Source organism: Copadichromis virginalis, linkage group LG17 (assembly GCF_057382275.1).
Source record: "Copadichromis virginalis isolate Kocher_CV1m ecotype Utaka linkage group LG17, C_Virginalis_male_GT1.1, whole genome shotgun sequence".
Classification (NCBI taxonomy): Eukaryota; Metazoa; Chordata; class Actinopteri; order Cichliformes; family Cichlidae; genus Copadichromis; species Copadichromis virginalis.
Window position 1 is genome coordinate 1507038 of NC_140634.1, and position 8015 is coordinate 1515052.

Here is an 8015-nt window from a genome sequence, read left to right on the forward strand (position 1 = left end):
GAGAGTTCAGCGGGGAGCAGTCCTGATAATGGTGGCTGACTTGGCATTGAAGAATGCTGACAAGACAATAAATGCCTTGCCATATCCCCACGCCGTATGATTGTAATCTTACAGACAGGGCAGTGAAAGTGTCCTGTTGTCCTACAAGGCAGCCTGCACCGGCATATCATTTTATCTGTAAGAGAAAAAAACAAACAAACAAACAGATGTAATTTAAATGTAGTTGTATAGAATGCAATCAATTTGTCTAACAATCAGATTGTACATGTTAACAAAAACATCCAAGCCAACCTCAATAATGAAAGCAAAATGGTATGGATCACAAAACTTATGTCAAGAAAAGTGGTGAAAAGTAAATAAAAATATATTTTATAAAAACACTATTTTTGTTGCAGATGAATAAACTGAACTGTACAATATCAACAGCAACTTTTAAGTCAACAAAGATACTGCAGAAGTGCTTAAAAAAGTGCATATTTATAACTATAAAGTATATTTAATACAAACATACCTTTGAAAGGCAAAGCATTTTTTATATGCACACTTAGATGCTCCTCAATCTTTGCCCTGACAGTAGGGCTGAAAGTGGGGCACAGAGGGCAGTGAAAGAGTCCTCTGCAACACGTGTTGCATTCCTGCAATTCTGGCTTTAAGCCCGAATTCCAGATTGATGTGTGAATCTAAAACAGAGAGAGAAACAGATAAACACCATATATACATTTAAGTTAAGGTTTTAGCAGAAATAACAATTTACAGTTGGCATGTAATAGATTTGGGAAGAAAATCCTTGAAAAAAACCCCACAAATATTTTACAAGACACTTTAATTTGTGAGACATGTTTCTATTGACATATAACAGTCAATTGAACAGAGGCTAACTAAAATCTGGGCAATAAAAAAGCTGTACAGAAAAGAATAATGAATAGAAGTATTGATAAATATATAAATCTGTTTGTGACGAAATTTACAGTGTTGACGCTAACCAAAGGTGTCACAAGTGCACACGTTCCTTACTACAGTTTAGATACCTCTGTTTAAAAAGCACCGACTCGACTTTTTAGTCAAGTCGAAGCAAGAAGTACAGGGTTTAAAATATAATTTATGTACAAAATTTTGAAGTAATCTTGCGTCCAAAGCAGCGTGCGGGGGGCTGATTTACAAATGTACGGATTACAAAGTACAGATACGCGTGCTAAAATGTGAGAAGTAGAAGTATAAAGAAGTATACAGTAGGCACAAAAAAGTACAGCAGTAAAGATACCAGAAAATTCTACTTAAGTACAGTATTGAAGTATTCGTTATTTTGCATCTCTGACGCCAACAATAAATCATACTCTAATGCAAAATGTGTTTTTTGCTTCTTCTCGCCCACAGAAGCCGTTAATCCAGCTCTCTTACTGAAACCAGGCCCAGGAAAAAGCATATCTGTGTGTTTCTCTGCCATGGAGCACGATGAAAAAACATTCAAATAAGGAGGAATGTTGTTGTAACGCTAAATAAGTGGCAACGTGATCATTGTAAGAAAACTAGACGATTCCTAGAATTATGAAATCACTAACGGCAAATTTATTTAAGAAAGACTTAACCAACCTTTGTGATCAACTTGCAAGACTTCCACGGTATCCATGAATGTTTACGGCTAGTGTGGAGGTCATGTGCTTCCGGCTACTGTGGAGGTCACGTGTTTCCGGCTACTGTGGAGGTCACGTGCTTCCGGCTACTGTGGAGGTCACGTGTATCCGGTTACTGTGGAGCTCCACAGTGGCTGCAGCAAGACCCTTCTCGCTTCGGCTGTTATCAGTCCATACAATGGGCGTTATTAGCACAAATCAGTCCCATAGATATGGGCCATCTCCTGCTAGATTGTTCAGAAGGTTGTTCTCATCCATCCAGATGGAGGATCACTAACAGGAGCGTGGAAGACTCCAGAATCCACTCTGGCTGGAATCCGGTGGATATGCAGTGTTTACAGGTAAGACCATTTACACGGACAGCATTTATAGAATGACTATTAAAAGTCAGCGAGTGTCAGTAATGTTAATGTGGTTATCTTAGTAATACACCGAGTGCTAATATAACAGCTCCTACATTTGCTTTTTACACATGTATGTAAGCATTGAGCCAAATTTAGTAATGCCAACAAATTAAACAAACAATATTTGTTACATAATACATCTGTAGATACACTGTCACAGATACTTTTTAGTAGAGGTGGGAATCACCATACATCCCACGATACGATATTATTGCAATTTTCTTAAATATTTTGCGATATTCAGACTCTGTACATAAAGGTAAACTTTATCAATATTCATTTTATCTAATATCAAAGTCTCGCACTCAGTCTTTCTCTCATTTCAGTTTTATTGTTGACAAACTTGAACGGTTTGTATTACAGTCTAGTCCCACTGAACTGAATGCAACCATCTGGTACAATTATAACTATTCTGAACTATGCAATATGAAAACTATGCAGCCCCTTCAGCAACTGAAGAATTTGAAAGTAAATTAAAACAAAATAATTTTACATTAAATAAAAAAGTTTTAAACTTAATTAAAATAAAACATGTCTTAAATTAAAATAAGTAAACTGTCGTGTTTATTGCTGCCAAAAAAAGTTAAACACATTTGGACAGTGAAGGAATGTCAGGATTCTTGCTCAGAAAAAGGATCAACATGCTCTGAAGTCAGAGTCCACAAAAACTTTTTTTTGTAACAAAATATCGATTTCTGCCGTCCCTGTATCGATACATTATTAGAAAACAAAATATCACGATACTACACAGTATCGATTTTTTCCCCACCCCTACTTTTTAGATGACCTTTTTTTTTTTCACTTTTGAGCTTTAAACCTTTAAAGAAATGTCACAGGGAAACGGTGATCAGTTAGACCCACTGCAGCGTACGATAGAGGAACTCAGGGAAGAACACATACAACTCAGTGAAACGTTCATAGAATTCAGTCAATATATCAGAACAATCACTCGAGAAAACGCACAACTCAGTCAAGCAAACGCACAACTCAGTCAAGCAAACGCACAACTCAGTCAAGCAAACGCACAACTGAGTCAAGAAAACGCACAACTGAGTCAAGAAAACGCACAACTGAGTCAAGCAAACGCACAACTGAGTCAAGCAAACGCACAACTGAGTCAAGCAAACGCACAACTCAGTCAAGCAAACGCACGACTCAGTCAAGAAAACCACGAGGGACCTGCTTCAAACATACCACCATGCCAATCAGATTACTTCTTCCATGTGAGGGTGAAGAGGTGACCCTTCTGGATAAGATGGTGAAGGTTTGCTGCGTTTAGTGAACAGTGATAATAAAACCAGGGAAAATGAAACCTGCTCCTGTTAAATATTCTTTAGTCTTTTGCTGTATAAATAGCTGTATTTTTTCAAAAGACACAGTAAATAAAGTAATGTTAGTAGTGGGTGATATCATGTAAACACTGTCATGATTTTGTGTAAACATTTTGTCATTTGTAAACTATAAATGACATCATCATTGTAACTGATGTGATGTTCTATGAAGTGGTTTTAATTTTAAAAAAAGAGGCAAAAATTACTTTGTTTCTTTATTCAACTTTTGAACAGCGGGACTCAGTCAGTACATATTCAGTAAATGCAAATTATTTACACGGCAGTGCACTACAGGCATAAATCTAGACCCCTAGATAAAACATGATGGCATTATAGCAGTGACGACTCCTCCACAGCAGCAGGTGGGGTTTTTCTTTTTTGAGGACGGCTCCTTTTACCTGTCACTACAGATGGTCTGTGAATGTTTTGATCAAGAGCCTTTTTTGGGCAGCTGAAGAGGAGAAGTCTATCTTATGGCCAACCTCTGGCTGTATCTTGGTCACATTACCCAGCAAAACCCAGTATGCAGGTTCATCTGTAACAGTCCTTGTGCCACGGATCAACACTGTTGCTTCTACTTTAAACAGAAGAGCAGTGACGTGGGTCCAGGTCTCCGCGACTCCGGCCTTGCAGGTGCAGCGGGCGGCTTCAACCTTCCCTGTGATGCTCACAGTGACCCATGGCTGCAATGCTGGTTCATTCAGTCTTTGAGAGTGCAGGACCTGAAACACACACAGACAAAGTTCATTTAAAGACAAGAACTATGAGCCAAGGCCGACACAAATGTGTTTAATCTACTTTATCATAAATGTAACAAAGTGTTTAGAAAGTTAGCACATACATGTCATTTTTCATTTCTTTATGTGTCCATCGCTGCAGGTTATAGTGTAAACCTGCCTGTTCTCTGTCAGAAACCTGCCTGCAGAAAATGAACCTAAAGTATGTAATGCAAGGATGCCATCACTGTAGAGATGGAGAAAGCATAAAGTGACAATTATGAATCACTTAATATGATAAGGAGATTCTGCAGGTCATTAATCAATGTATAAAATTAAAATAAAATGTATTTTTAGTGACTCAAGATACAAATATTGACGCAAGATGTATAATTAGAATTATTTATAATAAACATTAATAAATCATTGCAATTTCTTTAACCATAAAGAATAACTAAATCCTTCAGGACAGTGTATCATCAATGCACTGAACTCACTATGTTATCCCTCTAACAGCCTCCACATGTTCTCACTGTAATTTCCCCTCATGAATGAATTTATGCTGCACTAATGTGAATGTTCGGATGGAAATCAAACGCATTTCACTCGCAGTACTCGAGCTGACTTACCTTTGTTTGAATGACGACTTGTACGCGCTGACTCCACAGATAAGGTACGAGAATATGTCAGGCTACGTCAATAGCGGTTGGTCTTCAGGGTTTTTACTCCACGGCCGTATTTCATACGGGTCCACATTTCCAATGCAGGCTATTTTCTGCAAGTACCGCCGCTTCGCCTCTGAACGAAATCGGTCTCTATGCAGTCCGTTCTCTTTTGAGCTGCTTTTAAGCATCTTGTAATCGTCGTTCCAACATTTGGAGCCAGAGTCTGCGCAGTAGTGACTTGAGGTGGAGCGACTGTGTAACACTCCCGCCCACACACCCGCTGGACGTGACCGCAAACACGCCCCCTACACTTTTTACGTAGCACCTGTGGCTCGAGTTTTTTGCTGGTTTCCCGCGACTGACGACTCGTTTAATTAGGGTAAAAATACAACCATGTCACTGTTATAAGAAAAGACACACAGCTTATCGTCTTATAGTTCTAAAATCGCTCTGTTGTTAATTCGTTTGCTAGATTAGCCGCTAGCATGCGCGCTGTGTTGGAGGCTTGTTGCTAGCTAGTTAGCGATGCTACACACTCTAATAGTCTGTGTTATTGAAGGATTCAGCACTTCTTATGTTTTTTTTATCCATTTTTAGACAGCGATGAGATCATCTGCACACTCTACAGATGCCCAGAGTTACTGTTAATATCAGAAATATAATGCTGTCCTCTGGTTTTATACATTTGGTTAAAATCTCAATGTTTTATACATTCATTGGTGCAGACCCTGAATTGGGACACAGCCTAGTGGTGCCGAGCTGGCGCACCGAGTAGTTCCTGTTACCTGCTGTGTGTCTGTTTTTACAGGTAAGCTGGGTTCCAAATAATACATATGTGATAGACAACAGTAGCAATCGAAAAGCTAGAGAGCCAATTCACGAGTTTAAGGGTTGATAACGATGAATCACCACCAGCTGTTGCTAAAAGCACCTTTATGATCTGAGCATGCGCAGAATATCCACAGCGCTCCTTTGATCTTCTCGAACGATCATTGTGACGTCACGGTGACATAACAATGATCCTTTGAGAACATCAAAGGAGCATTGTGATGTCACAGGGACATCACATTCTCTGCCACACCCACCAAGTCTATAAATAGAGGAGGTCGTTAACAGTTTACATCAGAAAGAGCCAGTTGTTTTAGACAAAGCTGACCTTAGACAAAGCTGACCTTTGCATTTAAATCATTCAGAGATTTAACTTTTTTGACACTTTTGAGCTTTAAACCTTTAAAGAAATGTCACAGGGAAACGGTGATCAGTTAGACCCACTGCAGCGTACGATAGAGGAACTCAGGGAAGAACACATACAACTCAGTGAAACGTTCATAGAATTCAGTCAACATATCAGAACAATCACTCGAGAAAACACACAACTCAGTCAAGCAAACGCACAACTGAGTCAAGAAAACGCACAACTGAGTCAAGAAAACGCACGACTCAGTCAAGAAAACGCACGACTCAGTCAAGAAAACGCACGACTCAGTCAAGAAAACGCACAACTCGGGCAAGCAAACGCACAACTCGGGCAAGGAAACGCACAACTCAGTCAAGAAAACGCACAACTGAGTCAAGAAAACGCACAACTGAGTCAAGCAAACGCACGACTCAGTCAAGAAAACGCACGACTCAGTCAAGAAAACGCACAACTCGGGCAAGCAAACGCACAACTCGGGCAAGCAAACGCACAACTCGGGCAAGAAAACGCACAACTCGGGCAAGCAAACACACAACTCATGCAAGGAAACGCACAATTGAGGCAAGAGATGGCAGAACTCAGACAAACTGTGGAAAATCTTCAGCGCCCAGCGGTACATGAAAGAGAATCCCCTGGTTCGTGGGGTCTAAACCTACTTAAAGTAGGTTTAACTGCTGCCGGATGTGTCATTGCTCTTCCTGCAGCTTTCTGGGTCGCCTCTAAGATTTTCGGCTGAAGCGAATGTCCCGCTCTGTGGGGTCATGATTATTGTCATGACCCCACAGAGCGGGGATGGCTTGCGTGTGCTTGCATGCACACGTCCCATCGACAATTGTGGATTGTGGTCCACATCCACAATTACAGCTGTAATTGTGGATGTGGACCAGTTACCCTTTAAAAACAGTAATGATGTTTTCCAGCCACAGTCCACCTTCATCCTGGCGTTGTTCCCGCTGGTGCAGGGTCCGCTCCTCAGCAAAGGTTTCTCCGTTTGGTTCTGTCCAAGGCGTCCTCAGGTGACGCGTTGATGTCTTCCTTGATTTTGTCCATCCACCGTTTTTTCGGTCTGCCTCGAGGCCGGCGCCGTCTGGGTCGATCCTTAATAGTCGTTTTTGCTGAGTTCTCATCGCTTCGAATCACGTGTCCATACCACCTCAGGCGGGATTCGAGCATCTTTTAAACTCGAGCCACAGTCCACCGACCTGTCATAAATACGCTGTGTTCTCCTTTATGTTTGATTTTATTTTGCCCCTCACCTCCCAACCAGTCATGGCAGAAGACCGCCCCTCCCTGAGCCTGGTTCTGCCAGAGGTTTCTTCCTGTTAAAAGGGAGTTTTTCCTCTCCACCGTTGCCAGAGTGCTTGCTCATAGGGGATCATTTGATTGTTGGGTTGAATTTTTGGATTTCATTTCATTGGCTTGAACTGAAAAACCTAAAAATTCAGATGAGGGGTTCACATAGTGGAGAGCACTACATTTGTTAACTGCACTTTGTTTATTTGTGGATTTTGTAGTTCTTCCTACTACAAAAACTACAAATGAAAACAAGGCAGTTAGCAGCAAATGAAAATAAATAAAACACATTAAAAAAATCTGCTACTGCTCTGTGTGTTTACTTTAGTGAACACTGTTTGTTTTTGTGTTAGAAGATCATAGATTGTCCTGACGTGTCCACAGACGTGTGGATTTGTGTGCTGCTGTGTTCACTTGTGTGTTTTTGTGCACTCAGGAGGACGGTACCTGTCTCGTCGTCATCTCGTAGACAAATATTTGACGACGTCTAGAAGAGAAGTCTGAGTCGCCGTCCAAACGTCTGCCTGCAGCACAACCTCCGTCTCTCAGCGCTCGGCATGCACGCTGAATAAGAGCCCTCAGGTGAACTTCTCTCACCTGCATAAACACTTTGCATCGGTTTCTCGGCTGCAGGTCCATGAAGGCACTTTTGGAGGAATGTTATGGTCTGACCATCATCCTTCAGCTCACTCTGAACTCGCTGAGCAGCTCTCTGGCGTCTCTGTGAGGACCTGCAGGAACACTTCTCCAGACTTCTTGAAGGACATTCAAAGCTCT

At 41.0% G+C, this 8015-nt stretch overlaps 1 long non-coding RNA gene across 1 annotated transcript; it reads right to left on the minus strand.

The window, feature by feature from the left end:
• Positions 1-3412: 3412 nt before the first annotated feature.
• On the minus strand, positions 3413-4765 carry LOC146688714 (uncharacterized). The gene is made up of 2 exons (XR_014916190.1): positions 4712-4765; positions 3413-4329 (listed from the first exon to the last, which is right to left on the minus strand). It is a non-coding gene; the product is annotated as an uncharacterized LOC146688714 (long non-coding RNA).
• Between the last annotated feature and the right edge of the window lie 3250 nt (positions 4766-8015).